The sequence below is a fragment of the Lissotriton helveticus genome, chromosome 10 (genome assembly GCF_964261635.1).
Source record: "Lissotriton helveticus chromosome 10, aLisHel1.1, whole genome shotgun sequence".
Lineage (NCBI taxonomy): Eukaryota > Metazoa > Chordata > Amphibia > Caudata > Salamandridae > Lissotriton > Lissotriton helveticus.
Genome location: NC_136071.1, coordinates 590,144,041 through 590,171,045, shown reverse-complemented (window position 1 = coordinate 590,171,045; position 27,005 = coordinate 590,144,041). Strand labels below are relative to the sequence as shown.

The 27,005-nt window shown below is 47.1% G+C and overlaps 48 non-coding genes across 48 annotated transcripts; all 48 read right to left on the bottom strand.

Moving 5' to 3' along the window:
* Window positions 1–263: 263 nt before the first annotated feature.
* Window positions 264–336, bottom strand: TRNAV-AAC (transfer RNA valine (anticodon AAC)). Its single transcript has one exon. It is a non-coding gene; the product is annotated as a tRNA-Val (tRNA).
* A 385-nt stretch (window positions 337–721) lies between these two features.
* On the bottom strand, window positions 722–793 carry TRNAP-AGG (transfer RNA proline (anticodon AGG)). Its single transcript has one exon. It is a non-coding gene; the product is annotated as a tRNA-Pro (tRNA).
* A 434-nt stretch (window positions 794–1,227) lies between these two features.
* Window positions 1,228–1,300, bottom strand: TRNAV-UAC (transfer RNA valine (anticodon UAC)). Its single transcript has one exon. It is a non-coding gene; the product is annotated as a tRNA-Val (tRNA).
* A 384-nt stretch (window positions 1,301–1,684) lies between these two features.
* Window positions 1,685–1,756, bottom strand: TRNAP-CGG (transfer RNA proline (anticodon CGG)). The gene has a single exon. It is a non-coding gene; the product is annotated as a tRNA-Pro (tRNA).
* Window positions 1,757–2,696: 940 nt separating this feature from the next.
* On the bottom strand, window positions 2,697–2,808 carry TRNAL-CAA (transfer RNA leucine (anticodon CAA)). The gene is made up of 2 exons: window positions 2,771–2,808; window positions 2,697–2,742 (listed from the first exon to the last, which is right to left on the bottom strand). It is a non-coding gene; the product is annotated as a tRNA-Leu (tRNA).
* A 296-nt stretch (window positions 2,809–3,104) lies between these two features.
* Window positions 3,105–3,177, bottom strand: TRNAV-AAC (transfer RNA valine (anticodon AAC)). Its single transcript has one exon. It is a non-coding gene; the product is annotated as a tRNA-Val (tRNA).
* Window positions 3,178–3,563: 386 nt separating this feature from the next.
* Window positions 3,564–3,635, bottom strand: TRNAP-AGG (transfer RNA proline (anticodon AGG)). Its single transcript has one exon. It is a non-coding gene; the product is annotated as a tRNA-Pro (tRNA).
* A 434-nt stretch (window positions 3,636–4,069) lies between these two features.
* Window positions 4,070–4,142, bottom strand: TRNAV-AAC (transfer RNA valine (anticodon AAC)). The gene has a single exon. It is a non-coding gene; the product is annotated as a tRNA-Val (tRNA).
* Window positions 4,143–4,526: 384 nt separating this feature from the next.
* TRNAP-CGG (transfer RNA proline (anticodon CGG)) lies at window positions 4,527–4,598 on the bottom strand. Its single transcript has one exon. It is a non-coding gene; the product is annotated as a tRNA-Pro (tRNA).
* A 929-nt stretch (window positions 4,599–5,527) lies between these two features.
* TRNAL-CAA (transfer RNA leucine (anticodon CAA)) lies at window positions 5,528–5,639 on the bottom strand. The gene is made up of 2 exons: window positions 5,602–5,639; window positions 5,528–5,573 (listed from the first exon to the last, which is right to left on the bottom strand). It is a non-coding gene; the product is annotated as a tRNA-Leu (tRNA).
* Window positions 5,640–5,934: 295 nt separating this feature from the next.
* TRNAV-AAC (transfer RNA valine (anticodon AAC)) lies at window positions 5,935–6,007 on the bottom strand. The gene has a single exon. It is a non-coding gene; the product is annotated as a tRNA-Val (tRNA).
* A 385-nt stretch (window positions 6,008–6,392) lies between these two features.
* Window positions 6,393–6,464, bottom strand: TRNAP-AGG (transfer RNA proline (anticodon AGG)). The gene has a single exon. It is a non-coding gene; the product is annotated as a tRNA-Pro (tRNA).
* A 434-nt stretch (window positions 6,465–6,898) lies between these two features.
* On the bottom strand, window positions 6,899–6,971 carry TRNAV-UAC (transfer RNA valine (anticodon UAC)). Its single transcript has one exon. It is a non-coding gene; the product is annotated as a tRNA-Val (tRNA).
* Window positions 6,972–7,355: 384 nt separating this feature from the next.
* Window positions 7,356–7,427, bottom strand: TRNAP-CGG (transfer RNA proline (anticodon CGG)). Its single transcript has one exon. It is a non-coding gene; the product is annotated as a tRNA-Pro (tRNA).
* A 940-nt stretch (window positions 7,428–8,367) lies between these two features.
* Window positions 8,368–8,479, bottom strand: TRNAL-CAA (transfer RNA leucine (anticodon CAA)). The gene is made up of 2 exons: window positions 8,442–8,479; window positions 8,368–8,413 (listed from the first exon to the last, which is right to left on the bottom strand). It is a non-coding gene; the product is annotated as a tRNA-Leu (tRNA).
* A 296-nt stretch (window positions 8,480–8,775) lies between these two features.
* Window positions 8,776–8,848, bottom strand: TRNAV-AAC (transfer RNA valine (anticodon AAC)). Its single transcript has one exon. It is a non-coding gene; the product is annotated as a tRNA-Val (tRNA).
* Window positions 8,849–9,234: 386 nt separating this feature from the next.
* Window positions 9,235–9,306, bottom strand: TRNAP-AGG (transfer RNA proline (anticodon AGG)). Its single transcript has one exon. It is a non-coding gene; the product is annotated as a tRNA-Pro (tRNA).
* A 434-nt stretch (window positions 9,307–9,740) lies between these two features.
* TRNAV-UAC (transfer RNA valine (anticodon UAC)) lies at window positions 9,741–9,813 on the bottom strand. Its single transcript has one exon. It is a non-coding gene; the product is annotated as a tRNA-Val (tRNA).
* Window positions 9,814–10,197: 384 nt separating this feature from the next.
* Window positions 10,198–10,269, bottom strand: TRNAP-CGG (transfer RNA proline (anticodon CGG)). Its single transcript has one exon. It is a non-coding gene; the product is annotated as a tRNA-Pro (tRNA).
* Window positions 10,270–11,198: 929 nt separating this feature from the next.
* On the bottom strand, window positions 11,199–11,310 carry TRNAL-CAA (transfer RNA leucine (anticodon CAA)). Its single transcript has 2 exons — window positions 11,273–11,310; window positions 11,199–11,244 (listed from the first exon to the last, which is right to left on the bottom strand). It is a non-coding gene; the product is annotated as a tRNA-Leu (tRNA).
* Window positions 11,311–11,604: 294 nt separating this feature from the next.
* On the bottom strand, window positions 11,605–11,677 carry TRNAV-AAC (transfer RNA valine (anticodon AAC)). Its single transcript has one exon. It is a non-coding gene; the product is annotated as a tRNA-Val (tRNA).
* A 385-nt stretch (window positions 11,678–12,062) lies between these two features.
* TRNAP-AGG (transfer RNA proline (anticodon AGG)) lies at window positions 12,063–12,134 on the bottom strand. Its single transcript has one exon. It is a non-coding gene; the product is annotated as a tRNA-Pro (tRNA).
* Window positions 12,135–12,568: 434 nt separating this feature from the next.
* Window positions 12,569–12,641, bottom strand: TRNAV-UAC (transfer RNA valine (anticodon UAC)). The gene has a single exon. It is a non-coding gene; the product is annotated as a tRNA-Val (tRNA).
* A 384-nt stretch (window positions 12,642–13,025) lies between these two features.
* TRNAP-CGG (transfer RNA proline (anticodon CGG)) lies at window positions 13,026–13,097 on the bottom strand. Its single transcript has one exon. It is a non-coding gene; the product is annotated as a tRNA-Pro (tRNA).
* Window positions 13,098–14,037: 940 nt separating this feature from the next.
* Window positions 14,038–14,149, bottom strand: TRNAL-CAA (transfer RNA leucine (anticodon CAA)). Its single transcript has 2 exons — window positions 14,112–14,149; window positions 14,038–14,083 (listed from the first exon to the last, which is right to left on the bottom strand). It is a non-coding gene; the product is annotated as a tRNA-Leu (tRNA).
* A 296-nt stretch (window positions 14,150–14,445) lies between these two features.
* TRNAV-AAC (transfer RNA valine (anticodon AAC)) lies at window positions 14,446–14,518 on the bottom strand. The gene has a single exon. It is a non-coding gene; the product is annotated as a tRNA-Val (tRNA).
* Window positions 14,519–14,904: 386 nt separating this feature from the next.
* On the bottom strand, window positions 14,905–14,976 carry TRNAP-AGG (transfer RNA proline (anticodon AGG)). Its single transcript has one exon. It is a non-coding gene; the product is annotated as a tRNA-Pro (tRNA).
* A 434-nt stretch (window positions 14,977–15,410) lies between these two features.
* On the bottom strand, window positions 15,411–15,483 carry TRNAV-UAC (transfer RNA valine (anticodon UAC)). The gene has a single exon. It is a non-coding gene; the product is annotated as a tRNA-Val (tRNA).
* Window positions 15,484–15,867: 384 nt separating this feature from the next.
* TRNAP-CGG (transfer RNA proline (anticodon CGG)) lies at window positions 15,868–15,939 on the bottom strand. The gene has a single exon. It is a non-coding gene; the product is annotated as a tRNA-Pro (tRNA).
* A 929-nt stretch (window positions 15,940–16,868) lies between these two features.
* TRNAL-CAA (transfer RNA leucine (anticodon CAA)) lies at window positions 16,869–16,980 on the bottom strand. The gene is made up of 2 exons: window positions 16,943–16,980; window positions 16,869–16,914 (listed from the first exon to the last, which is right to left on the bottom strand). It is a non-coding gene; the product is annotated as a tRNA-Leu (tRNA).
* Window positions 16,981–17,275: 295 nt separating this feature from the next.
* Window positions 17,276–17,348, bottom strand: TRNAV-AAC (transfer RNA valine (anticodon AAC)). The gene has a single exon. It is a non-coding gene; the product is annotated as a tRNA-Val (tRNA).
* Window positions 17,349–17,733: 385 nt separating this feature from the next.
* On the bottom strand, window positions 17,734–17,805 carry TRNAP-AGG (transfer RNA proline (anticodon AGG)). Its single transcript has one exon. It is a non-coding gene; the product is annotated as a tRNA-Pro (tRNA).
* A 434-nt stretch (window positions 17,806–18,239) lies between these two features.
* Window positions 18,240–18,312, bottom strand: TRNAV-UAC (transfer RNA valine (anticodon UAC)). Its single transcript has one exon. It is a non-coding gene; the product is annotated as a tRNA-Val (tRNA).
* A 384-nt stretch (window positions 18,313–18,696) lies between these two features.
* On the bottom strand, window positions 18,697–18,768 carry TRNAP-CGG (transfer RNA proline (anticodon CGG)). The gene has a single exon. It is a non-coding gene; the product is annotated as a tRNA-Pro (tRNA).
* Window positions 18,769–19,708: 940 nt separating this feature from the next.
* Window positions 19,709–19,820, bottom strand: TRNAL-CAA (transfer RNA leucine (anticodon CAA)). The gene is made up of 2 exons: window positions 19,783–19,820; window positions 19,709–19,754 (listed from the first exon to the last, which is right to left on the bottom strand). It is a non-coding gene; the product is annotated as a tRNA-Leu (tRNA).
* A 296-nt stretch (window positions 19,821–20,116) lies between these two features.
* On the bottom strand, window positions 20,117–20,189 carry TRNAV-AAC (transfer RNA valine (anticodon AAC)). The gene has a single exon. It is a non-coding gene; the product is annotated as a tRNA-Val (tRNA).
* Window positions 20,190–20,574: 385 nt separating this feature from the next.
* On the bottom strand, window positions 20,575–20,646 carry TRNAP-AGG (transfer RNA proline (anticodon AGG)). The gene has a single exon. It is a non-coding gene; the product is annotated as a tRNA-Pro (tRNA).
* Window positions 20,647–21,080: 434 nt separating this feature from the next.
* Window positions 21,081–21,153, bottom strand: TRNAV-UAC (transfer RNA valine (anticodon UAC)). The gene has a single exon. It is a non-coding gene; the product is annotated as a tRNA-Val (tRNA).
* Window positions 21,154–21,537: 384 nt separating this feature from the next.
* On the bottom strand, window positions 21,538–21,609 carry TRNAP-CGG (transfer RNA proline (anticodon CGG)). Its single transcript has one exon. It is a non-coding gene; the product is annotated as a tRNA-Pro (tRNA).
* A 940-nt stretch (window positions 21,610–22,549) lies between these two features.
* Window positions 22,550–22,661, bottom strand: TRNAL-CAA (transfer RNA leucine (anticodon CAA)). The gene is made up of 2 exons: window positions 22,624–22,661; window positions 22,550–22,595 (listed from the first exon to the last, which is right to left on the bottom strand). It is a non-coding gene; the product is annotated as a tRNA-Leu (tRNA).
* A 296-nt stretch (window positions 22,662–22,957) lies between these two features.
* Window positions 22,958–23,030, bottom strand: TRNAV-AAC (transfer RNA valine (anticodon AAC)). The gene has a single exon. It is a non-coding gene; the product is annotated as a tRNA-Val (tRNA).
* Window positions 23,031–23,416: 386 nt separating this feature from the next.
* Window positions 23,417–23,488, bottom strand: TRNAP-AGG (transfer RNA proline (anticodon AGG)). Its single transcript has one exon. It is a non-coding gene; the product is annotated as a tRNA-Pro (tRNA).
* Window positions 23,489–23,922: 434 nt separating this feature from the next.
* On the bottom strand, window positions 23,923–23,995 carry TRNAV-UAC (transfer RNA valine (anticodon UAC)). Its single transcript has one exon. It is a non-coding gene; the product is annotated as a tRNA-Val (tRNA).
* A 384-nt stretch (window positions 23,996–24,379) lies between these two features.
* TRNAP-CGG (transfer RNA proline (anticodon CGG)) lies at window positions 24,380–24,451 on the bottom strand. Its single transcript has one exon. It is a non-coding gene; the product is annotated as a tRNA-Pro (tRNA).
* A 929-nt stretch (window positions 24,452–25,380) lies between these two features.
* TRNAL-CAA (transfer RNA leucine (anticodon CAA)) lies at window positions 25,381–25,492 on the bottom strand. The gene is made up of 2 exons: window positions 25,455–25,492; window positions 25,381–25,426 (listed from the first exon to the last, which is right to left on the bottom strand). It is a non-coding gene; the product is annotated as a tRNA-Leu (tRNA).
* A 295-nt stretch (window positions 25,493–25,787) lies between these two features.
* TRNAV-AAC (transfer RNA valine (anticodon AAC)) lies at window positions 25,788–25,860 on the bottom strand. Its single transcript has one exon. It is a non-coding gene; the product is annotated as a tRNA-Val (tRNA).
* Window positions 25,861–26,246: 386 nt separating this feature from the next.
* TRNAP-AGG (transfer RNA proline (anticodon AGG)) lies at window positions 26,247–26,318 on the bottom strand. The gene has a single exon. It is a non-coding gene; the product is annotated as a tRNA-Pro (tRNA).
* A 434-nt stretch (window positions 26,319–26,752) lies between these two features.
* On the bottom strand, window positions 26,753–26,825 carry TRNAV-UAC (transfer RNA valine (anticodon UAC)). The gene has a single exon. It is a non-coding gene; the product is annotated as a tRNA-Val (tRNA).
* Between the last annotated feature and the right edge of the window lie 180 nt (window positions 26,826–27,005).

The following is a 27,005-nucleotide window of genomic DNA, read 5'->3' as shown; positions in this document are numbered from 1 at the left end:
TATCTGCACCTGCCAATGTTTCCACTTACAACCTTCACAGCAATGTCACAGGTGTAAAGGCCCCAACAATACAACATAGCTTAAACAAAATAAAAATAGGCACAAGAACGACCCCCAGATGATGGATGCAGATAACTTTGTTTCGTCTTGCAAAGGTAAAGAAAGTTTCCCACGGCTCACTGTGTTCAAAGACCACCTCTTCTTAAACTTGCATTCAGATAATAAGGTTTTAGAGTGTGCACATAAAAGCAGCCAACGCTCAGTGTTTCTGCCCGGTCTCGAACCGGGGACCTTTCGCGTGTTAGGCGAACGTGATGACCACTACACTACAGAAACGACCTTGCTGCTTACTACTGTTAAAGCAAAGTTCCTCTCAAGGCTTCACCCTACTTCTATTCTGCTGTATCAGCAGCGGCTCAGAATGTGCAGAACAAGTGTGAAAACCTCAGAGATATCATCCAACATGCTTGCAATTAGACGTATTCAAAATTTACTTGTGCAGGCATCGACAGACAAATATCTGATGCCTAAATGTCTGCGAGTACAGCTTGGGAAAGCATCACCTGGGACACACTGAGACTGAGCAGGTAGGCAGAAAAAGCACGGTGATCCATTTTTCTTCTGCAGTTAGGAATATGTTGCGCAACAATGCACCGAGTATTACTAGAAATAGTCAGGCATAGTGCATTTTTAGTACGATTTGTATGTTTAGCTCTAAAAAGGGCTCGTCTGGGATTTGAACCCGGGACCTCTCGCACCCTAAGCGAGAATCATACCCCTAGACCAACGAGCCACGCAAGAGTCACCTCTGACACGGCTCCAGGGGTTAGTGGCAGCTAGTCAGTGAATGCTTCACCCAAAGCAAGCAACTGCACATGTTGCTCTCTTCTGCAATATGATTGCTGTCTTTTCCATGGCCGTCATCAAACAAGAAATTAAAAAGCCTCTGTCCTTCAGACAGTTTGTTTTCTCTAAGTGTCTGCTTGTGGTGAGGACAAGAAAAGCATTTCTGCTCTCATTCCTTGCTTTCATGAAGTAGGCCCACCCTTCAGAGCAAAGGGCGAGCAAGCGAATGGCGCAAGCTATCGTCACTTCTCTTTTCGAGCTGTCACTGAGATCCCTGGAGCACACTACGTCAGGTTGGTGAGGGATAGACAGCCTCTATTATCTCAGCTTTCCTATAAAGTCAGCCAGTAAAGGCAAACACTGTTAAAAACAGCAAACCGCTGTTTCTGCCCGGTCTCGAACCAGGGACCTTTCGCGTGTAAGGCGAACGTGATAACCACTACACTACAGAAACAGACACTAACTCAGGAATCTTGTTGGCATGTATTGGGCTGGAATGCACAGACTAAGGGCCAATGTCCTTGAAGCTCAAAGTTGGGCTCTCCTTACCCGGTCTCTATTTCTTTGGAAGACAGGAATGAGGACCACTTTTATTCCAAGAGGCGATTTTGAAACCATATCCTGAAATTACACTAGAAAAACACTATGCATGTAATGTTCCTACCATGCTGGTCTGGCCCAGAAAAGCAGTTGCAAAGAAGTCCTGCACTCCTTTATCCCGCCACAAGTGGAAAATAGCGTGCAGGGTAAGGAACTTTCTCGACATACACAGCGTCTTATAGCATTGAAAAGAAGAAATGCTCCTATATTACAAGCATCCTGAAAATGTCCACAGCATGGGCTCGTCCGGGATTTGAACCCAGGACCTCTCGCACCCGAAGCGAGAATCATACCCCTAGACCAACGAGCCTGAGTGGCCAGGAGACATTTTGAACAATTTCTGAAGCGTCTTTCAGAAAAAAAGCAGGGCTATTTGGCTAGTCTCCCTCTAAGTGAGCCTCACAACGTCATGTTTTCTCTCAAGTTGTTGTTTTTTCACTCTAGCAAGAAAGGGGGCAGCCAATCTCCTATCAGCCAGTGAGCAGAAAAAAGGCACAGATGAGAACAGCAAGCACTTTCTGGCAATTGTTCTCCTCTGCAAGTCCTGGACCCTTGCCCCATAGACTTCCACACCAGAAGCAATGAAGGGCCCACCATTTCCTGCGCCTGAGAAAGAGGGGTTTGATATTTGGATTCAAACGCGCTCGCTCAGCGCTCGATCAGGCTCGATCAGGCGAGATTTATATGAGTGGTTCACAGGCCTGAAACACTCACCTGGGAGACCCAGAGTGGCTGACTTCTCAGTATAGCCATTGTTGGGCGAGTCACCTCCTTTCCTCCTGCCTCAATCTAGAATTGGCTGCAAATCATAAGAGAGAGTGCAATGCCCGTGTGCAGTGCCTACTCCCAGCTACCTCTCTGTCTTCCTTATGTAAATTAGAATTTGCAAGGGGGGACCAATGGCATTCTGCTCCTCCCACATAACCAGGAAGCCCTGTTGAACATGTCTGCCTGTGTTTTTGCAGGGACAGTGCCTTCTCTGCCCAAAAGGTGGCAGGAGAGCCTCACAACAAATGATGGGATCAACTGCTCAGTTAGAAACCCAGCATGGCAGTTACTGTGATGGAGTGCAAATTTAATGGAAGGTGTGCCTGAGGTGTCATTTCCAGAAATCCATGGAATTGTGATTAAGGGCCCAGCCTGATTGTTGGTGGATTTCTCTTCACATGCTACAGGTTCCTGCAAAGATTGTGGTGTTTGCCGGGAACGCACTGCAAAAAACAGGAAGATTTACGGGTGTAAAAGGGACCTGTCAGAAGTGGGATTTGAACCCACGCCTCCATGAGGAGACCAGAAGGCTCAGCTACACTGAAGATCAAGCTCTCTTGAGTCTGGCGCCTTAGACCACTCGGCCATCCTGACGGCTCATGAGGGGGGGCTTAGGTCTAACTCTTCTATCTGCACCTGCCAATGTTTCCACTTACAACCTTCACAGCAATGTCACAGGTGTAAAGGCCCCAACAATACAACATAGCTTAAACAAAATAAAAATAGGCACAAGAACGACCCCCAGATGATGGATGCAGATAACTTTGTTTCGTCTTGCAAAGGTAAAGAAAGTTTCCCACGGCTCACTGTGTTCAAAGACCACCTCTTCTTAAACTTGCATTCAGATAATAAGGTTTTAGAGTGTGCACATAAAAGCAGCCAACGCTCAGTGTTTCTGCCCGGTATCGAACCAGGGACCTTTCGCGTGTTAGGCGAACGTGATGACCACTACACTACAGAAACGACCTTGCTGCTTGCTACTGTTAAAGCAAAGTTCCTCTCAAGGCTTCACCCTACTTCTATTCTGCTGTATCAGCAGCGGCTCAGAATGTGCAGAACAAGTGTGAAAACCTCAGAGATATCATCCAACATGCTTGCAATTAGACGTATTCAAAATTTACTTGTGCAGGCATCGACAGACAAATATCTGATGCCTAAATGTCTGCGAGTACAGCTTGGGAAAGCATCACCTGGGACACACTGAGACTAAGCAGGTAGGCAGAAAAAGCACGGTGATCCATTTTTCTACTGAGGTTAGGAATATGTTAAGCAAAAAATCAACCGAGTATTACTAGAAATAGTCAGGCATAGTGCATTTTTAGTACGATTTGTATGTTTAGCTCAAAAAAGGGCTCGTCCGGGATTTGAACCCGGGACCTCTCGCACCCTAAGCAAGAATCATACCCCTAGACCAACGAGCCACGCAAGAGTCACCTCTGACATGGCTCCAGGGGTTAGTGGCAGCTAGTCGGTGAATGCTTCACCCAAAGCAAGCAACTGCACATGTTGCTCTCTTCTGCAATATGATTGCTGTCTTTTCCATGGCCGTCATCAAACAAGAAATTAAAAAGCCTCTGTCCTTCAGACAGTTTGTTTTCTCTAAGTGTCTGCTTGCGGTGAGGACAAGAAAAGCATTTCTGCTCTCATTCCTTGCTTTCATGAAGTAGGCCCACCCTTCAGAGCAAAGGGCGAGCAAGCGAATGGCGCAAGCTATCGTCACTTCTCTTTTCGAGCTGTCACTGAGATCCCTGGAGCACACTACGTCAGGTTGGTGAGGGATAGACAGCCTCTATTATCTCAGCTTTCCTATAAAGTCAGCCAGTAAAGGCAAACACTGTTAAAAACAGCAAACCGCTGTTTCTGCCCGGTCTCGAACCAGGGACCTTTCGCGTGTTAGGCAAACGTGATAACCACTACACTACAGAAACAGACACTAACTCAGGAATCTTGTTGGCATGTATTGGGCTGGAATGCACAGACTAAGGGCCAATGTCCTTGAAGCTCAAAGTTGGGCTCTCCTTACCCGGTCTCTATTTCTTTGGAAGACAGGAATGAGGACCACTTTTATTCCAAGAGGCGATTTTGAAACCATATCCTGAAATTACACTAGAAAAACACTATGCATGTAATGTTCCTACCATGCTGGTCTGGCCCAGAAAAGCAGTTGCAAAGAAGTCCTGCACTCCTTTATCCCGCCACAAGTGGAAAATAGCGTGCAGGGTAAGGAACTTTCTCGACATACATAGCGTCTTATAGCATTGAAAAGAAGAAATGCTCCTATATTACAAGCATCCTGAAAATGTCCACAGCATGGGCTCGTCCGGGATTTGAACCCAGGACCTCTCGCACCCGAAGCGAGAATCATACCCCTAGACCAACGAGCCTGAGTGGCCAGGAGACATTTTGAACAATTTCTGAAGCGTCTTTCAGAAAAAAAGCAGGGCTATTTGGCTAGTCTCCCTCTAAGTGAGCCTCACAACGTCATGTTTTCTCTCAAGTTGTTGTTTTTTCACTCTAGCAAGAAAGGGGGCAGCCAATCTCCTATCAGCCAGTGAGCAGAAAAAAGGCACAGATGAGAACAGCAAGCACTTTCTGGCAATTGTTCTCCTCTGCAAGTCCTGGACCCTTGCCCCATAGACTTCCACACCAGAAGCAATGAAGGGCCCACCATTTCCTGCGCCTGAGAAAGAGGGGTTTGATATTTGGATTCAAACGCGCTCGATCAGGCTCAATCAGGCGAGATTTATATGAGTGGCTCACAGGCCTGAAACACTCACCTGGGAGACCCAGAGTGGCTGACTTCTCAGTATAGCCATTGTTGGGCGAGTCACCTCCTTTCCTCCTGCCTCAATCTAGAATTGGCTGCAAATCATAAGAGAGAGTGCAATGCCCGTGTGCAGTGCCTACTCCCAGCTACCTCTCTGTCTTCCTTATGTAAATTAGAATTTGCAAGGGGGGACCAATGGCATTCTGCTCCTCCCACATAACCAGGAAGCCCTGTTGAACATGTCTGCCTGTGTTTTTGCAGGGACAGTGCCTTCTCTGCCCAAAAGGTGGCAGGAGAGCCTCACAACAAATGATGGGATCAACTGCTTAGTTAGAAACCCAGCATGGCAGTTACTGTGATGGAGTGCAAATTTAATGGAAGGTGTGCCTGAGGTGTCATTTCCAGAAATCCATGGAATTGTGATTGAGGGCCCAGCCTGATTGTTGGTGGATTTCTCTTCACATGCTACAGGTTCCTGCAAAGATTGTGGTGTTTGCCGGGAACGCACTGCAAAAAACAGGAAGATTTACGGGTGTAAAAGGGACCTGTCAGAAGTGGGATTTGAACCCACGCCTCCATGAGGAGACCAGAAGGCTCAGCTACACTGAAGATCAAGCTCTCTTGAGTCTGGCGCCTTAGACCACTCGGCCATCCTGACGGCTCATGAGGGGGGCTTAGGTCTAACTCTTCTATCTGCACCTGCCAATGTTTCCACTTACAACCTTCACAGCAATGTCACAGGTGTAAAGGCCCCAACAATACAACATAGCTTAAACAAAATAAAAATAGGCACAAGAACGACCCCCAGATGATGGATGCAGATAACTTTGTTTCGTCTTGCAAAGGTAAAGAAAGTTTCCCACGGCTCACTGTGTTCAAAGACCACCTCTTCTTAAACTTGCATTCAGATAATAAGGTTTTAGAGTGTGCACATAAAAGCAGCCAACGCTCAGTGTTTCTGCCCGGTCTCGAACCGGGGACCTTTCGCGTGTTAGGCGAACGTGATGACCACTACACTACAGAAACGACCTTGCTGCTTACTACTGTTAAAGCAAAGTTCCTCTCAAGGCTTCACCCTACTTCTATTCTGCTGTATCAGCAGCGGCTCAGAATGTGCAGAACAAGTGTGAAAACCTCAGAGATATCATCCAACATGCTTGCAATTAGACGTATTCAAAATTTACTTGTGCAGGCATCGACAGACAAATATCTGATGCCTAAATGTCTGCGAGTACAGCTTGGGAAAGCATCACCTGGGACACACTGAGACTGAGCAGGTAGGCAGAAAAAGCACGGTGATCCATTTTTCTTCTGCAGTTAGGAATATGTTGCGCAACAATGCACCGAGTATTACTAGAAATAGTCAGGCATAGTGCATTTTTAGTACGATTTGTATGTTTAGCTCTAAAAAGGGCTCGTCTGGGATTTGAACCCGGGACCTCTCGCACCCTAAGCGAGAATCATACCCCTAGACCAACGAGCCACGCAAGAGTCACCTCTGACACGGCTCCAGGGGTTAGTGGCAGCTAGTCAGTGAATGCTTCACCCAAAGCAAGCAACTGCACATGTTGCTCTCTTCTGCAATATGATTGCTGTCTTTTCCATGGCCGTCATCAAACAAGAAATTAAAAAGCCTCTGTCCTTCAGACAGTTTGTTTTCTCTAAGTGTCTGCTTGTGGTGAGGACAAGAAAAGCATTTCTGCTCTCATTCCTTGCTTTCATGAAGTAGGCCCACCCTTCAGAGCAAAGGGCGAGCAAGCGAATGGCGCAAGCTATCGTCACTTCTCTTTTCGAGCTGTCACTGAGATCCCTGGAGCACACTACGTCAGGTTGGTGAGGGATAGACAGCCTCTATTATCTCAGCTTTCCTATAAAGTCAGCCAGTAAAGGCAAACACTGTTAAAAACAGCAAACCGCTGTTTCTGCCCGGTCTCGAACCAGGGACCTTTCGCGTGTAAGGCGAACGTGATAACCACTACACTACAGAAACAGACACTAACTCAGGAATCTTGTTGGCATGTATTGGGCTGGAATGCACAGACTAAGGGCCAATGTCCTTGAAGCTCAAAGTTGGGCTCTCCTTACCCGGTCTCTATTTCTTTGGAAGACAGGAATGAGGACCACTTTTATTCCAAGAGGCGATTTTGAAACCATATCCTGAAATTACACTAGAAAAACACTATGCATGTAATGTTCCTACCATGCTGGTCTGGCCCAGAAAAGCAGTTGCAAAGAAGTCCTGCACTCCTTTATCCCGCCACAAGTGGAAAATAGCGTGCAGGGTAAGGAACTTTCTCGACATACACAGCGTCTTATAGCATTGAAAAGAAGAAATGCTCCTATATTACAAGCATCCTGAAAATGTCCACAGCATGGGCTCGTCCGGGATTTGAACCCAGGACCTCTCGCACCCGAAGCGAGAATCATACCCCTAGACCAACGAGCCTGAGTGGCCAGGAGACATTTTGAACAATTTCTGAAGCGTCTTTCAGAAAAAAAGCAGGGCTATTTGGCTAGTCTCCCTCTAAGTGAGCCTCACAACGTCATGTTTTCTCTCAAGTTGTTGTTTTTTCACTCTAGCAAGAAAGGGGGCAGCCAATCTCCTATCAGCCAGTGAGCAGAAAAAAGGCACAGATGAGAACAGCAAGCACTTTCTGGCAATTGTTCTCCTCTGCAAGTCCTGGACCCTTGCCCCATAGACTTCCACACCAGAAGCAATGAAGGGCCCACCATTTCCTGCGCCTGAGAAAGAGGGGTTTGATATTTGGATTCAAACGCGCTCGCTCAGCGCTCGATCAGGCTCGATCAGGCGAGATTTATATGAGTGGTTCACAGGCCTGAAACACTCACCTGGGAGACCCAGAGTGGCTGACTTCTCAGTATAGCCATTGTTGGGCGAGTCACCTCCTTTCCTCCTGCCTCAATCTAGAATTGGCTGCAAATCATAAGAGAGAGTGCAATGCCCGTGTGCAGTGCCTACTCCCAGCTACCTCTCTGTCTTCCTTATGTAAATTAGAATTTGCAAGGGGGGACCAATGGCATTCTGCTCCTCCCACATAACCAGGAAGCCCTGTTGAACATGTCTGCCTGTGTTTTTGCAGGGACAGTGCCTTCTCTGCCCAAAAGGTGGCAGGAGAGCCTCACAACAAATGATGGGATCAACTGCTCAGTTAGAAACCCAGCATGGCAGTTACTGTGATGGAGTGCAAATTTAATGGAAGGTGTGCCTGAGGTGTCATTTCCAGAAATCCATGGAATTGTGATTAAGGGCCCAGCCTGATTGTTGGTGGATTTCTCTTCACATGCTACAGGTTCCTGCAAAGATTGTGGTGTTTGCCGGGAACGCACTGCAAAAAACAGGAAGATTTACGGGTGTAAAAGGGACCTGTCAGAAGTGGGATTTGAACCCACGCCTCCATGAGGAGACCAGAAGGCTCAGCTACACTGAAGATCAAGCTCTCTTGAGTCTGGCGCCTTAGACCACTCGGCCATCCTGACGGCTCATGAGGGGGGGCTTAGGTCTAACTCTTCTATCTGCACCTGCCAATGTTTCCACTTACAACCTTCACAGCAATGTCACAGGTGTAAAGGCCCCAACAATACAACATAGCTTAAACAAAATAAAAATAGGCACAAGAACGACCCCCAGATGATGGATGCAGATAACTTTGTTTCGTCTTGCAAAGGTAAAGAAAGTTTCCCACGGCTCACTGTGTTCAAAGACCACCTCTTCTTAAACTTGCATTCAGATAATAAGGTTTTAGAGTGTGCACATAAAAGCAGCCAACGCTCAGTGTTTCTGCCCGGTCTCGAACCGGGGACCTTTTGCGTGTTAGGCGAACGTGATGACCACTACACTACAGAAACGACCTTGCTGCTTGCTACTGTTAAAGCAAAGTTCCTCTCAAGGCTTCACCCTACTTCTATTCTGCTGTATCAGCAGCGGCTCAGAATGTGCAGAACAAGTGTGAAAACCTCAGAGATATCATCCAACATGCTTGCAATTAGACGTATTCAAAATTTACTTGTGCAGGCATCGACAGACAAATATCTGATGCCTAAATGTCTGCGAGTACAGCTTGGGAAAGCATCACCTGGGACACACTGAGACTAAGCAGGTAGGCAGAAAAAGCACGGTGATCCATTTTTCTACTGAGGTTAGGAATATGTTAAGCAAAAAATCAACCGAGTATTACTAGAAATAGTCAGGCATAGTGCATTTTTAGTACGATTTGTATGTTTAGCTCTAAAAATGGCTCGTCCGGGATTTGAACCCGGGACCTCTCGCACCCTAAGCAAGAATCATACCCCTAGACCAACGAGCCACGCAAGAGTCACCTCTGACATGGCTCCAGGGGTTAGTGGCAGCTAGTCGGTGAATGCTTCACCCAAAGCAAGCAACTGCACATGTTGCTCTCTTCTGCAATATGATTGCTGTCTTTTCCATGGCCGTCATCAAACAAGAAATTAAAAAGCCTCTGTCCTTCAGACAGTTTGTTTTCTCTAAGTGTCTGCTTGCGGTGAGGACAAGAAAAGCATTTCTGCTCTCATTCCTTGCTTTCATGAAGTAGGCCCACCCTTCAGAGCAAAGGGCGAGCAAGCGAATGGCGCAAGCTATCGTCACTTCTCTTTTCGAGCTGTCACTGAGATCCCTGGAGCACACTACGTCAGGTTGGTGAGGGATAGACAGCCTCTATTATCTCAGCTTTCCTATAAAGTCAGCCAGTAAAGGCAAACACTGTTAAAAACAGCAAACCGCTGTTTCTGCCCGGTCTCGAACCAGGGACCTTTCGCGTGTAAGGCAAACGTGATAACCACTACACTACAGAAACAGACACTAACTCAGGAATCTTGTTGGCATGTATTGGGCTGGAATGCACAGACTAAGGGCCAATGTCCTTGAAGCTCAAAGTTGGGCTCTCCTTACCCGGTCTCTATTTCTTTGGAAGACAGGAATGAGGACCACTTTTATTCCAAGAGGCGATTTTGAAACCATATCCTGAAATTACACTAGAAAAACACTATGCATGTAATGTTCCTACCATGCTGGTCTGGCCCAGAAAAGCAGTTGCAAAGAAGTCCTGCACTCCTTTATCCCGCCACAAGTGGAAAATAGCGTGCAGGGTAAGGAACTTTCTCGACATACACAGCGTCTTATAGCATTGAAAAGAAGAAATGCTCCTATATTACAAGCATCCTGAAAATGTCCACAGCATGGGCTCGTCCGGGATTTGAACCCAGGACCTCTCGCACCCGAAGCGAGAATCATACCCCTAGACCAACGAGCCTGAGTGGCCAGGAGACATTTTGAACAATTTCTGAAGCGTCTTTCAGAAAAAAAGCAGGGCTATTTGGCTAGTCTCCCTCTAAGTGAGCCTCACAACGTCATGTTTTCTCTCAAGTTGTTGTTTTTTCACTCTAGCAAGAAAGGGGGCAGCCAATCTCCTATCAGCCAGTGAGCAGAAAAAAGGCACAGATGAGAACAGCAAGCACTTTCTGGCAATTGTTCTCCTCTGCAAGTCCTGGACCCTTGCCCCATAGACTTCCACACCAGAAGCAATGAAGGGCCCACCATTTCCTGCGCCTGAGAAAGAGGGGTTTGATATTTGGATTCAAACGCGCTCGATCAGGCTCAATCAGGCGAGATTTATATGAGTGGCTCACAGGCCTGAAACACTCACCTGGGAGACCCAGAGTGGCTGACTTCTCAGTATAGCCATTGTTGGGCGAGTCACCTCCTTTCCTCCTGCCTCAATCTAGAATTGGCTGCAAATCATAAGAGAGAGTGCAATGCCCGTGTGCAGTGCCTACTCCCAGCTACCTCTCTGTCTTCCTTATGTAAATTAGAATTTGCAAGGGGGGACCAATGGCATTCTGCTCCTCCCACATAACCAGGAAGCCCTGTTGAACATGTCTGCCTGTGTTTTTGCAGGGACAGTGCCTTCTCTGCCCAAAAGGTGGCAGGAGAGCCTCACAACAAATGATGGGATCAACTGCTTAGTTAGAAACCCAGCATGGCAGTTACTGTGATGGAGTGCAAATTTAATGGAAGGTGTGCCTGAGGTGTCATTTCCAGAAATCCATGGAATTGTGATTGAGGGCCCAGCCTGATTGTTGGTGGATTTCTCTTCACATGCTACAGGTTCCTGCAAAGATTGTGGTGTTTGCCGGGAACGCACTGCAAAAAACAGGAAGATTTACGGGTGTAAAAGGGACCTGTCAGAAGTGGGATTTGAACCCACGCCTCCATGAGGAGACCAGAAGGCTCAGCTACACTGAAGATCAAGCTCTCTTGAGTCTGGCGCCTTAGACCACTCGGCCATCCTGACGGCTCATGAGGGGGGCTTAGGTCTAACTCTTCTATCTGCACCTGCCAATGTTTCCACTTACAACCTTCACAGCAATGTCACAGGTGTAAAGGCCCCAACAATACAACATAGCTTAAACAAAATAAAAATAGGCACAAGAACGACCCCCAGATGATGGATGCAGATAACTTTGTTTCGTCTGCAAAGGTAAAGAAAGTTTCCCACGGCTCACTGTGTTCAAAGACCACCTCTTCTTAAACTTGCATTCAGATAATAAGGTTTTAGAGTGTGCACATAAAAGCAGCCAACGCTCAGTGTTTCTGCCCGGTCTCGAACCGGGGACTTTTCGCGTGTTAGGCGAACGTGATGACCACTACACTACAGAAACGACCTTGCTGCTTGCTACTGTTAAAGCAAAGTTCCTCTCAAGGCTTCACCCTACTTCTATTCTGCTGTATCAGCAGCGGCTCAGAATGTGCAGAACAAGTGTGAAAACCTCAGAGATATCATCCAACATGCTTGCAATTAGACGTATTCAAAATTTACTTGTGCAGGCATCGACAGACAAATATCTGATGCCTAAATGTCTGCGAGTACAGCTTGGGAAAGCATCACCTGGGACACACTGAGACTAAGCAGGTAGGCAGAAAAAGCACGGTGATCCATTTTTCTTCTGAGGTTAGGAATATGTTGCGCAACAATGCACCGAGTATTACTAGAAATAGTCAGGCATAGTGCATTTTTAGTACGATTTGTATGTTTAGCTCTAAAAAGGGCTCGTCCGGGATTTGAACCCGGGACCTCTCGCACCCTAAGCGAGAATCATACCCCTAGACCAACGAGCCACGCAAGAGTCACCTCTGACACGGCTCCAGGGGTTAGTGGCAGCTAGTCAGTGAATGCTTCACCCAAAGCAAGCAACTGCACATGTTGCTCTCTTCTGCAATATGATTGCTGTCTTTTCCATGGCCGTCATCAAACAAGAAATTAAAAAGCCTCTGTCCTTCAGACAGTTTGTTTTCTCTAAGTGTCTGCTTGTGGTGAGGACAAGAAAAGCATTTCTGCTCTCATTCCTTGCTTTCATGAAGTAGGCCCACCCTTCAGAGCAAAGGGCGAGCAAGCGAATGGCGCAAGCTATCGTCACTTCTCTTTTCGAGCTGTCACTGAGATCCCTGGAGCACACTACGTCAGGTTGGTGAGGGATAGACAGCCTCTATTATCTCAGCTTTCCTATAAAGTCAGCCAGTAAAGGCAAACACTGTTAAAAACAGCAAACCGCTGTTTCTGCCCGGTCTCGAACCAGGGACCTTTCGCGTGTAAGGCGAACGTGATAACCACTACACTACAGAAACAGACACTAACTCAGGAATCTTGTTGGCATGTATTGGGCTGGAATGCACAGACTAAGGGCCAATGTCCTTGAAGCTCAAAGTTGGGCTCTCCTTACCCGGTCTCTATTTCTTTGGAAGACAGGAATGAGGACCACTTTTATTCCAAGAGGCGATTTTGAAACCATATCCTGAAATTACACTAGAAAAACACTATGCATGTAATGTTCCTACCATGCTGGTCTGGCCCAGAAAAGCAGTTGCAAAGAAGTCCTGCACTCCTTTATCCCGCCACAAGTGGAAAATAGCGTGCAGGGTAAGGAACTTTCTCGACATACACAGCGTCTTATAGCATTGAAAAGAAGAAATGCTCCTATATTACAAGCATCCTGAAAATGTCCACAGCATGGGCTCGTCCGGGATTTGAACCCGGGACCTCTCGCACCCGAAGCGAGAATCATACCCCTAGACCAACGAGCCTGAGTGGCCAGGAGACATTTTGAACAATTTCTGAAGCGTCTTTCAGAAAAAAAGCAGGGCTATTTGGCTAGTCTCCCTCTAAGTGAGCCTCACAACGTCATGTTTTCTCTCAAGTTGTTGTTTTTTCACTCTAGCAAGAAAGGGGGCAGCCAATCTCCTATCAGCCAGTGAGCAGAAAAAAGGCACAGATGAGAACAGCAAGCACTTTCTGGCAATTGTTCTCCTCTGCAAGTCCTGGACCCTTGCCCCATAGACTTCCACACCAGAAGCAATGAAGGGCCCACCATTTCCTGCGCCTGAGAAAGAGGGGTTTGATATTTGGATTCAAACGTGCTCGCTCAGCGCTCGATCAGGCTCGATCAGGCGAGATTTATATGAGTGGTTCACAGGCCTGAAACACTCACCTGGGAGACCCAGAGTGGCTGACTTCTCAGTATAGCCATTGTTGGGCGAGTCACCTCCTTTCCTCCTGCCTCAATCTAGAATTGGCTGCAAATCATAAGAGAGAGTGCAATGCCCGTGTGCAGTGCCTACTCCCAGCTACCTCTCTGTCTTCCTTATGTAAATTAGAATTTGCAAGGGGGGACCAATGGCATTCTGCTCCTCCCACATAACCAGGAAGCCCTGTTGAACATGTCTGCCTGTGTTTTTGCAGGGACAGTGCCTTCTCTGCCCAAAAGGTGGCAGGAGAGCCTCACAACAAATGATGGGATCAACTGCTCAGTTAGAAACCCAGCATGGCAGTTACTGTGATGGAGTGCAAATTTAATGGAAGGTGTGCCTGAGGTGTCATTTCCAGAAATCCATGGAATTGTGATTAAGGGCCCAGCCTGATTGTTGGTGGATTTCTCTTCACATGCTACAGGTTCCTGCAAAGATTGTGGTGTTTGCCGGGAACGCACTGCAAAAAACAGGAAGATTTACGGGTGTAAAAGGGACCTGTCAGAAGTGGGATTTGAACCCACGCCTCCATGAGGAGACCAGAAGGCTCAGCTACACTGAAGATCAAGCTCTCTTGAGTCTGGCGCCTTAGACCACTCGGCCATCCTGACGGCTCATGAGGGGGGGCTTAGGTCTAACTCTTCTATCTGCACCTGCCAATGTTTCCACTTACAACCTTCACAGCAATGTCACAGGTGTAAAGGCCCCAACAATACAACATAGCTTAAACAAAATAAAAATAGGCACAAGAACGACCCCCAGATGATGGATGCAGATAACTTTGTTTCGTCTTGCAAAGGTAAAGAAAGTTTCCCACGGCTCACTGTGTTCAAAGACCACCTCTTCTTAAACTTGCATTCAGATAATAAGGTTTTAGAGTGTGCACATAAAAGCAGCCAATGCTCAGTGTTTCTGCCCGGTCTCGAACCGGGGACCTTTCGCGTGTTAGGCGAACGTGATGACCACTACACTACAGAAACGACCTTGCTGCTTGCTACTGTTAAAGCAAAGTTCCTCTCAAGGCTTCACCCTACTTCTATTCTGCTGTATCAGCAGCGGCTCAGAATGTGCAGAACAAGTGTGAAAACCTCAGAGATATCATCCAACATGCTTGCAATTAGACGTATTCAAAATTTACTTGTGCAGGCATCGACAGACAAATATCTGATGCCTAAATGTCTGCGAGTACAGCTTGGGAAAGCATCACCTGGGACACACTGAGACTAAGCAGGTAGGCAGAAAAAGCACGGTGATCCATTTTTCTACTGAGGTTAGGAATATGTTAAGCAAAAAATCAACCGAGTATTACTAGAAATAGTCAGGCATAGTGCATTTTTAGTACGATTTGTATGTTTAGCTCTAAAAAGGGCTCGTCCGGGATTTGAACCCGGGACCTCTCGCACCCTAAGCGAGAATCATACCCCTAGACCAACGAGCCACGCAAGAGTCACCTCTGACATGGCTCCAGGGGTTAGTGGCAGCTAGTCGGTGAATGCTTCACCCAAAGCAAGCAACTGCACATGTTGCTCTCTTCTGCAATATGATTGCTGTCTTTTCCATGGCCGTCATCAAACAAGAAATTAAAAAGCCTCTGTCCTTCAGACAGTTTGTTTTCTCTAAGTGTCTGCTTGCGGTGAGGACAAGAAAAGCATTTCTGCTCTCATTCCTTGCTTTCATGAAGTAGGCCCACCCTTCAGAGCAAAGGGCGAGCAAGCGAATGGCGCAAGCTATCGTCACTTCTCTTTTCGAGCTGTCACTGAGATCCCTGGAGCACACTACGTCAGGTTGGTGAGGGATAGACAGCCTCTATTATCTCAGCTTTCCTATAAAGTCAGCCAGTAAAGGCAAACACTGTTAAAAACAGCAAACCGCTGTTTCTGCCCGGTCTCGAACCAGGGACCTTTCGCGTGTAAGGCAAACGTGATAACCACTACACTACAGAAACAGACACTAACTCAGGAATCTTGTTGGCATGTATTGGGCTGGAATGCACAGACTAAGGGCCAATGTCCTTGAAGCTCAAAGTTGGGCTCTCCTTACCCGGTCTCTATTTCTTTGGAAGACAGGAATGAGGACCACTTTTATTCCAAGAGGCGATTTTGAAACCATATCCTGAAATTACACTAGAAAAACACTATGCATGTAATGTTCCTACCATGCTGGTCTGGCCCAGAAAAGCAGTTGCAAAGAAGTCCTGCACTCCTTTATCCCGCCACAAGTGGAAAATAGCGTGCAGGGTAAGGAACTTTCTCGACATACACAGCGTCTTATAGCATTGAAAAGAAGAAATGCTCCTATATTACAAGCATCCTGAAAATGTCCACAGCATGGGCTCGTCCGGGATTTGAACCCAGGACCTCTCGCACCCGAAGCGAGAATCATACCCCTAGACCAACGAGCCTGAGTGGCCAGGAGATATTTTGAACAATTTCTGAAGCGTCTTTCAGAAAAAAAGCAGGGCTATTTGGCTAGTCTCCCTCTAAGTGAGCCTCACAACGTCATGTTTTCTCTCAAGTTGTTGTTTTTTCACTCTAGCAAGAAAGGGGGCAGCCAATCTCCTATCAGCCAGTGAGCAGAAAAAAGGCACAGATGAGAACAGCAAGCACTTTCTGGCAATTGTTCTCCTCTGCAAGTCCTGGACCCTTGCCCCATAGACTTCCACACCAGAAGCAATGAAGGGCCCACCATTTCCTGCGCCTGAGAAAGAGGGGTTTGATATTTGGATTCAAACGCGCTCGATCAGGCTCAATCAGGCGAGATTTATATGAGTGGCTCACAGGCCTGAAACACTCACCTGGGAGACCCAGAGTGGCTGACTTCTCAGTATAGCCATTGTTGGGCGAGTCACCTCCTTTCCTCCTGCCTCAATCTAGAATTGGCTGCAAATCATAAGAGAGAGTGCAATGCCCGTGTGCAGTGCCTACTCCCAGCTACCTCTCTGTCTTCCTTATGTAAATTAGAATTTGCAAGGGGGGACCAATGGCATTCTGCTCCTCCCACATAACCAGGAATCCCTGTTGAACATGTCTGCCTGTGTTTTTGCAGGGACAGTGCCTTCTCTGCCCAAAAGGTGGCAGGAGAGCCTCACAACAAATGATGGGATCAACTGCTTAGTTAGAAACCCAGCATGGCAGTTACTGTGATGGAGTGCAAATTTAATGGAAGGTGTGCCTGAGGTGTCATTTCCAGAAATCCATGGAATTGTGATTGAGGGCCCAGCCTGATTGTTGGTGGATTTCTCTTCACGTGCTACAGGTTCCTGCAAAGATTGTGGTGTTTGCCGGGAACGCACTGCAAAAAACAGGAAGATTTACGGGTGTAAAAGGGACCTGTCAGAAGTGGGATTTGAACCCACGCCTCCATGAGGAGACCAGAAGGCTCAGCTACACTGAAGATCAAGCTCTCTTGAGTCTGGCGCCTTAGACCACTCGGCCATCCTGACGGCTCATGAGGGGGGCTTAGGTCTAACTCTTCTATCTGCACCTGCCAATGTTTCCACTTACAACCTTCACAGCAATGTCACAGGTGTAAAGGCCCCAACAATACAACATAGCTTAAACAAAATAAAAATAGGCACAAGAACGACCCCCAGATGATGGATGCAGATAACTTTGTTTCGTCTTGCAAAGGTAAAGAAAGTTTCCCACGGCTCACTGTGTTCAAAGACCACCTCTTCTTAAACTTGCATTCAGATAATAAGGTTTTAGAGTGTGCACATAAAAGCAGCCAACGCTCAGTGTTTCTGCCCGGTCTCGAACCGGGGACCTTTCGCGTGTTAGGCGAACGTGATGACCACTACACTACAGAAACGACCTTGCTGCTTGCTACTGTTAAAGCAAAGTTCCTCTCAAGGCTTCACCCTACTTCTATTCTGCTGTATCAGCAGCGGCTCAGAATGTGCAGAACAAGTGTGAAAACCTCAGAGATATCATCCAACATGCTTGCAATTAGACGTATTCAAAATTTACTTGTGCAGGCATCGACAGACAAATATCTGATGCCTAAATGTCTGCGAGTACAGCTTGGGAAAGCATCACCTGGGACACACTGAGACTAAGCAGGTAGGCAGAAAAAGCACGGTGATCCATTTTTCTTCTGAGGTTAGGAATATGTTGCGCAACAATGCACCGAGTATTACTAGAAATAGTCAGGCATAGTGCATTTTTAGTACGATTTGTATGTTTAGCTCTAAAAAGGGCTCGTCTGGGATTTGAACCCGGGACCTCTCGCACCCTAAGCGAGAATCATACCCCTAGACCAACGAGCCACGCAAGAGTCACCTCTGACACGGCTCCAGGGGTTAGTGGCAGCTAGTCAGTGAATGCTTCACCCAAAGCAAGCAACTGCACATGTTGCTCTCTTCTGCAATATGATTGCTGTCTTTTCCATGGCCGTCATCAAACAAGAAATTAAAAAGCCTCTGTCCTTCAGACAGTTTGTTTTCTCTAAGTGTCTGCTTGTGGTGAGGACAAGAAAAGCATTTCTGCTCTCATTCCTTGCTTTCATGAAGTAGGCCCACCCTTCAGAGCAAAGGGCGAGCAAGCGAATGGCGCAAGCTATCGTCACTTCTCTTTTCGAGCTGTCACTGAGATCCCTGGAGCACACTACGTCAGGTTGGTGAGGGATAGACAGCCTCTATTATCTCAGCTTTCCTATAAAGTCAGCCAGTAAAGGCAAACACTGTTAAAAACAGCAAACCGCTGTTTCTGCCCGGTCTCGAACCAGGGACCTTTCGCGTGTAAGGCGAACGTGATAACCACTACACTACAGAAACAGACACTAACTCAGGAATCTTGTTGGCATGTATTGGGCTGGAATGCACAGACTAAGGGCCAATGTCCTTGAAGCTCAAAGTTGGGCTCTCCTTACCCGGTCTCTATTTCTTTGGAAGACAGGAATGAGGACCACTTTTATTCCAAGAGGCGATTTTGAAACCATATCCTGAAATTACACTAGAAAAACACTATGCATGTAATGTTCCTACCATGCTGGTCTGGCCCAGAAAAGCAGTTGCAAAGAAGTCCTGCACTCCTTTATCCCGCCACAAGTGGAAAATAGCGTGCAGGGTAAGGAACTTTCTCGACATACACAGCGTCTTATAGCATTGAAAAGAAGAAATGCTCCTATATTACAAGCATCCTGAAAATGTCCACAGCATGGGCTCGTCCGGGACTTGAACCCGGGACCTCTCGCACCCGAAGCGAGAATCATACCCCTAGACCAACGAGCCTGAGTGACCAGGAGACATTTTGAACAATTTCTGAAGCGTCTTTCAGAAAAAAAGCAGGGCTATTTGGCTAGTCTCCCTCTAAGTGAGCCTCACAACGTCATGTTTTCTCTCAAGTTGTTGTTTTTTCACTCTAGCAAGAAAGGGGGCAGCCAATCTCCTATCAGCCAGTGAGCAGAAAAAAGGCACAGATGAGAACAGCAAGCACTTTCTGGCAATTGTTCTCCTCTGCAAGTCCTGGACCCTTGCCCCATAGACTTCCACACCAGAAGCAATGAAGGGCCCACCATTTCCTGCGCCTGAGAAAGAGGGGTTTGATATTTGGATTCAAACGCGCTCGCTCAGCGCTCGCTCAGGCTCGATCAGGCGAGATTTATATGAGTGGTTCACAGGCCTGAAACACTCACCTGGGAGACCCAGAGTGGCTGACTTCTCAGTATAGCCATTGTTGGGCGAGTCACCTCCTTTCCTCCTGCCTCAATCTAGAATTGGCTGCAAATCATAAGAGAGAGTGCAATGCCCGTGTGCAGTGCCTACTCCCAGCTACCTCTCTGTCTTCCTTATGTAAATTAGAATTTGCAAGGGGGGACCAATGGCATTCTGCTCCTCCCACATAACCAGGAAGCCCTGTTGAACATGTCTGCCTGTGTTTTTGCAGGGACAGTGCCTTCTCTGCCCAAAAGGTGGCAGGAGAGCCTCACAACAAATGATGGGATCAACTGCTCAGTTAGAAACCCAGCATGGCAGTTACTGTGATGGAGTGCAAATTTAATGGAAGGTGTGCCTGAGGTGTCATTTCCAGAAATCCATGGAATTGTGATTAAGGGCCCAGCCTGATTGTTGGTGGATTTCTCTTCACATGCTACAGGTTCCTGCAAAGATTGTGGTGTTTGCCGGGAACGCACTGCAAAAAACAGGAAGATATACGGGTGTAAAAGGGACCTGTCAGAAGTGGGATTTGAACCCACGCCTCCATGAGGAGACCAGAAGGCTCAGCTACACTGAAGATCAAGCTCTCTTGAGTCTGGCGCCTTAGACCACTCGGCCATCCTGACGGCTCATGAGGGGGGGCTTAGGTCTAACTCTTCTATCTGCACCTGCCAATGTTTCCACTTACAACCTTCACAGCAATGTCACAGGTGTAAAGGCCCCAACAATACAACATAGCTTAAACAAAATAAAAATAGGCACAAGAACGACCCCCAGATGATGGATGCAGATAACTTTGTTTCGTCTTGCAAAGGTAAAGAAAGTTTCCCACGGCTCACTGTGTTCAAAGACCACCTCTTCTTAAACTTGCATTCAGATAATAAGGTTTTAGAGTGTGCACATAAAAGCAGCCAATGCTCAGTGTTTCTGCCCGGTCTCGAACCGGGGACCTTTCGCGTGTTAGGCGAACGTGATGACCACTACACTACAGAAACGACCTTGCTGCTTGCTACTGTTAAAGCAAAGTTCCTCTCAAGGCTTCACCCTACTTCTATTCTGCTGTATCAGCAGCGGCTCAGAATGTGCAGAACAAGTGTGAAAACCTCAGAGATATCATCCAACATGCTTGCAATTAGACGTATTCAAAATTTACTTGTGCAGGCATCGACAGACAAATATCTGATGCCTAAATGTCTGCGAGTACAGCTTGGGAAAGCATCACCTGGGACACACTGAGACTAAGCAGGTAGGCAGAAAAAGCACGGTGATCCATTTTTCTTCTGAGGTTAGGAATATGTTGCGCAACAATGCACCGAGTATTACTAGAAATAGTCAGGCATAGTGCATTTTTAGTACGATTTGTATGTTTAGCTCTAAAAAGGGCTCGTCCGGGATTTGAACCCGGGACCTCTCGCACCCTAAGCGAGAATCATACCCCTAGACCAACGAGCCACGCAAGAGTCACCTCTGACACGGCTCCAGGTGTTAGTGGCAGCTAGTCAGTGAATGCTTCACCCAAAGCAAGCAACTGCACATGTTGCTCTCTTCTGCAATATGATTGCTGTCTTTTCCATGGCCGTCATCAAACAAGAAATTAAAAAGCCTCTGTCCTTCAGACAGTTTGTTTTCTCTAAGTGTCTGCTTGTGGTGAGGACAAGAAAAGCATTTCTGCTCTCATTCCTTGCTTTCATGAAGTAGGCCCACCCTTCAGAGCAAAGGGCGAGCAAGCGAATGGCGCAAGCTATCGTCACTTCTCTTTTCGAGCTGTCACTGAGATCCCTGGAGCACACTACGTCAGGTTGGTGAGGGATAGACAGCCTCTATTATCTCAGCTTTCCTATAAAGTCAGCCAGTAAAGGCAAACACTGTTAAAAACAGCAAACCGCTGTTTCTGCCCGGTCTCGAACCAGGGACCTTTCGCGTGTAAGGCGAACGTGATAACCACTACACTACAGAAACAGACACTAACTCAGGAATCTTGTTGGCATGTATTGGGCTGGAATGCACAGACTAAGGGCCAATGTCCTTGAAGCTCAAAGTTGGGCTCTCCTTACCCGGTCTCTATTTCTTTGGAAGACAGGAATGAGGACCACTTTTATTCCAAGAGGCGATTTTGAAATCATATCCTGAAATTACACTAGAAAAACACTATGCATGTAATGTTCCTACCATGCTGGTCTGGCCCAGAAAAGCAGTTGCAAAGAAGTCCTGCACTCCTTTATCCCGCCACAAGTGGAAAATAGCGTGCAGGGTAAGGAACTTTCTCGACATACACAGCGTCTTATAGCATTGAAAAGAATAAATGCTCCTATATTACAAGCATCCTGAAAATGTCCACAGCATGGGCTCGTCCGGGATTTGAACCCGGGACCTCTCGCACCCGAAGCGAGAATCATACCCCTAGACCAACGAGCCTGAGTGGCCAGGAGACATTTTGAACAATTTCTGAAGCGTCTTTCAGAAAAAAAGCAGGGCTATTTGGCTAGTCTCCCTCTAAGTGAGCCTCACAACGTCATGTTTTCTCTCAAGTTGTTGTTTTTTCACTCTAGCAAGAAAGGGGGCAGCCAATCTCCTATCAGCCAGTGAGCAGAAAAAAGGCACAGATGAGAACAGCAAGCACTTTCTGGCAATTGTTCTCCTCTGCAAGTCCTGGACCCTTGCCCCATAGACTTCCACACCAGAAGCAATGAAGGGCCCACCATTTCCTGCGCCTGAGAAAGAGGGGTTTGATATTTGGATTCAAACGCGCTCGCTCAGCGCTCGCTCAGGCTCGATCAGGCGAGATTTATATGAGTGGCTCACAGGCCTGAAACACTCACCTGGGAGACCCAGAGTGGCTGACTTCTCAGTATAGCCATTGTTGGGCGAGTCACCTCCTTTCCTCCTGCCTCAATCTAGAATTGGCTGCAAATCATAAGAGAGAGTGCAATGCCCGTGTGCAGTGCCTACTCCCAGCTACCTCTCTGTCTTCCTTATGTAAATTAGAATTTGCAAGGGGGGACCAATGGCATTCTGCTCCTCCCACATAACCAGGAAGCCCTGTTGAACATGTCTGCCTGTGTTTTTGCAGGGACAGTGCCTTCTCTGCCCAAAAGGTGGCAGGAGAGCCTCACAACAAATGATGGGATCAACTGCTCAGTTAGAAACCCAGTATGGCAGTTACTGTGATGGAGTGCAAATTTAATGGAAGGTGTGCCTGAGGTGTCATTTCCAGAAATCCATGGAATTGTGATTAAGGGCCCAGCCTGATTGTTGGTGGATTTCTCTTCACATGCTACAGGTTCCTGCAAAGATTGTGGTGTTTGCCGGGAACGCACTGCAAAAAACAGGAAGATTTACGGGTGTAAAAGGGACCTGTCAGAAGTGGGATTTGAACCCACGCCTCCATGAGGAGACCAGAAGGCTCAGCTACACTGAAGATCAAGCTCTCTTGAGTCTGGTGCCTTAGACCACTCGGCCATCCTGACAGCTCATGAGGGGGGGCTTAGGTCTAACTCTTCTATCTGCACCTGCCAATGTTTCCACTTACAACCTTCACAGCAATGTCACAGGTGTAAAGGCCCCAACAATACAACATAGCTTAAACAAAATAAAAATAGGCACAAGAACGACCCCCAGTTGATGGATGCAGATAACTTTGTTTCGTCTTGCAAAGGTAAAGAAAGTTTCCCACGGCTCACTGTGTTCAAAGACCACCTCTTCTTAAACTTGCATTCAGATAATAAGGTTTTAGAGTGTGCACATAAAAGCAGCCAACGCTCAGTGTTTCTGCCCGGTCTCGAACCGGGGACCTTTTGCGTGTTAGGCGAACGTGATGACCACTACACTACAGAAACGACCTTGCTGCTTGCTACTGTTAAAGCAAAGTTCCTCTCAAGGCTTCACCCTACTTCTATTCTGCTGTATCAGCAGCGGCTCAGAATGTGCAGAACAAGTGTGAAAACCTCAGAGATATCATCCAACATGCTTGCAATTAGACGTATTCAAAATTTACTTGTGCAGGCATCGACAGACAAATATCTGATGCCTAAATGTCTGCGAGTACAGCTTGGGAAAGCATCACCTGGGACACACTGAGACTAAGCAGGTAGGCAGAAAAAGCACGGTGATCCATTTTTCTACTGAGGTTAGGAATATGTTAAGCAAAAAATCAACCGAGTATTACTAGAAATAGTCAGGCATAGTGCATTTTTAGTACGATTTGTATGTTTAGCTCTAAAAAGGGCTCGTCTGGGATTTGAACCCGGGACCTCTCGCACCCTAAGCGAGAATCATACCCCTAGACCAACGAGCCACGCAAGAGTCACCTCTGACATGGCTCCAGGGGTTAGTGGCAGCTAGTCGGTGAATGCTTCACCCAAAGCAAGCAACTGCACATGTTGCTCTCTTCTGCAATATGATTGCTGTCTTTTCCATGGCCGTCATCAAACAAGAAATTAAAAAGCCTCTGTCCTTCAGACAGTTTGTTTTCTCTAAGTGTCTGCTTGCGGTGAGGACAAGAAAAGCATTTCTGCTCTCATTCCTTGCTTTCATGAAGTAGGCCCACCCTTCAGAGCAAAGGGCGAGCAAGCGAATGGCGCAAGCTATCGTCACTTCTCTTTTCGAGCTGTCACTGAGATCCCTGGAGCACACTACGTCAGGTTGGTGAGGGATAGACAGCCTCTATTATCTCAGCTTTCCTATAAAGTCAGCCAGTAAAGGCAAACACTGTTAAAAACAGCAAACCGCTGTTTCTGCCCGGTCTCGAACCAGGGACCTTTCGCGTGTAAGGCGAACGTGATAACCACTACACTACAGAAACAGACACTAACTCAGGAATCTTGTTGGCATGTATTGGGCTGGAATGCACAGACTAAGGGCCAATGTCCTTGAAGCTCAAAGTTGGGCTCTCCTTACCCGGTCTCTATTTCTTTGGAAGACAGGAATGAGGACCACTTTTATTCCAAGAGGCGATTTTGAAACCATATCCTGAAATTACACTAGAAAAACACTATGCATGTAATGTTCCTACCATGCTGGTCTGGCCCAGAAAAGCAGTTGCAAAGAAGTCCTGCACTCCTTTATCCCGCCACAAGTGGAAAATAGCGTGCAGGGTAAGGAACTTTCTCGACATACACAGCGTCTTATAGCATTGAAAAGAAGAAATGCTCCTATATTACAAGCATCCTGAAAATGTCCACAGCATGGGCTCGTCCGGGATTTGAACCCGGGACCTCTCGCACCCGAAGCGAGAATCATACCCCTAGACCAACGAGCCTGAGTGGCCAGGAGACATTTTGAACAATTTCTGAAGCGTCTTTCAGAAAAAAAGCAGGGCTATTTGGCTAGTCTCCCTCTAAGTGAGCCTCACAACGTCATGTTTTCTCTCAAGTTGTTGTTTTTTCACTCTAGCAAGAAAGGGGGCAGCCAATCTCCTATCAGCCAGTGAGCAGAAAAAAGGCACAGATGAGAACAGCAAGCACTTTCTGGCAATTGTTCTCCTCTGCAAGTCCTGGACCCTTGCCCCATAGACTTCCACACCAGAAGCAATGAAGGGCCCACCATTTCCTGCACCTGAGAAAGAGGGGTTTGATATTTGGATTCAAACGCGCTCGATCAGGCTCAATCAGGCGAGATTTATATGAGTGGCTCACAGGCCTGAAACACTCACCTGGGAGACCCAGAGTGGCTGACTTCTCAGTATAGCCATTGTTGGGCGAGTCACCTCCTTTCCTCCTGCCTCAATCTAGAATTGGCTGCAAATCATAAGAGAGAGTGCAATGCCCGTGTGCAGTGCCTACTCCCAGCTACCTCTCTGTCTTCCTTATGTAAATTAGAATTTGCAAGGGGGGACCAATGGCATTCTGCTCCTCCCACATAACCAGGAAGCCCTGTTGAACATGTCTGCCTGTGTTTTTGCAGGGACAGTGCCTTCTCTGCCCAAAAGGTGGCAGGAGAGCCTCACAACAAATGATGGGATCAACTGCTTAGTTAGAAACCCAGCATGGCAGTTACTGTGATGGAGTGCAAATTTAATGGAAGGTGTGCCTGAGGTGTCATTTCCAGAAATCCATGGAATTGTGATTGAGGGCCCAGCCTGATTGTTGGTGGATTTCTCTTCACATGCTACAGGTTCCTGCAAAGATTGTGGTGTTTGCCGGGAACGCACTGCAAAAAACAGGAAGATTTACGGGTGTAAAAGGGACCTGTCAGAAGTGGGATTTGAACCCACGCCTCCATGAGGAGACCAGAAGGCTCAGCTACACTGAAGATCAAGCTCTCTTGAGTCTGGCGCCTTAGACCACTCGGCCATCCTGACGGCTCATGAGGGGGGCTTAGGTCTAACTCTTCTATCTGCACCTGCCAATGTTTCCACTTACAACCTTCACAGCAATGTCACAGGTGTAAAGGCCCCAACAATACAACATAGCTTAAACAAAATAAAAATAGGCACAAGAACGACCCCCAGATGATGGATGCAGATAACTTTGTTTCGTCTTGCAAAGGTAAAGAAAGTTTCCCACGGCTCACTGTGTTCAAAGACCACCTCTTCTTAAACTTGCATTCAGATAATAAGGTTTTAGAGTGTGCACATAAAAGCAGCCAACGCTCAGTGTTTCTGCCCGGTCTCGAACCGGGGACCTTTCGCGTGTTAGGCGAACGTGATGACCACTACACTACAGAAACGACCTTGCTGCTTGCTACTGTTAAAGCAAAGTTCCTCTCAAGGCTTCACCCTACTTCTATTCTGCTGTATCAGCAGCGGCTCAGAATGTGCAGAACAAGTGTGAAAACCTCAGAGATATCATCCAACATGCTTGCAATTAGACGTATTCAAAATTTACTTGTGCAGGCATCGACAGACAAATATCTGATGCCTAAATGTCTGCGAGTACAGCTTGGGAAAGCATCACCTGGGACACACTGAGACTAAGCAGGTAGGCAGAAAAAGCACGGTGATCCATTTTTCTACTGAGGTTAGGAATATGTTAAGCAAAAAATCAACCGAGTATTACTAGAAATAGTCAGGCATAGTGCATTTTTAGTACGATTTGTATGTTTAGCTCTAAAAAGGGCTCGTCCGGGATTTGAACCCGGGACCTCTCGCACCCTAAGCGAGAATCATACCCCTAGACCAACGAGCCACGCAAGAGTCACCTCTGACATGGCTCCAGGGGTTAGTGGCAGCTAGTCGGTGAATGCTTCACCCAAAGCAAGCAACTGCACATGTTGCTCTCTTCTGCAATATGATTGCTGTCTTTTCCATGGCCGTCATCAAACAAGAAATTAAAAAGCCTCTGTCCTTCAGACAGTTTGTTTTCTCTAAGTGTCTGCTTGCGGTGAGGACAAGAAAAGCATTTCTGCTCTCATTCCTTGCTTTCATGAAGTAGGCCCACCCTTCAGAGCAAAGGGCGAGCAAGCGAATGGCGCAAGCTATCGTCACTTCTCTTTTCGAGCTGTCACTGAGATCCCTGGAGCACACTACGTCAGGTTGGTGAGGGATAGACAGCCTCTATTATCTCAGCTTTCCTATAAAGTCAGCCAGTAAAGGCAAACACTGTTAAAAACAGCAAACCGCTGTTTCTGCCCGGTCTCGAACCAGGGACCTTTCGCGTGTAAGGCAAACGTGATAACCACTACACTACAGAAACAGACACTAACTCAGGAATCTTGTTGGCATGTATTGGGCTGGAATGCACAGACTAAGGGCCAATGTCCTTGAAGCTCAAAGTTGGGCTCTCCTTACCCGGTCTCTATTTCTTTGGAAGACAGGAATGAGGACCACTTTTATTCCAAGAGGCGATTTTGAAACCATATCCTGAAATTACACT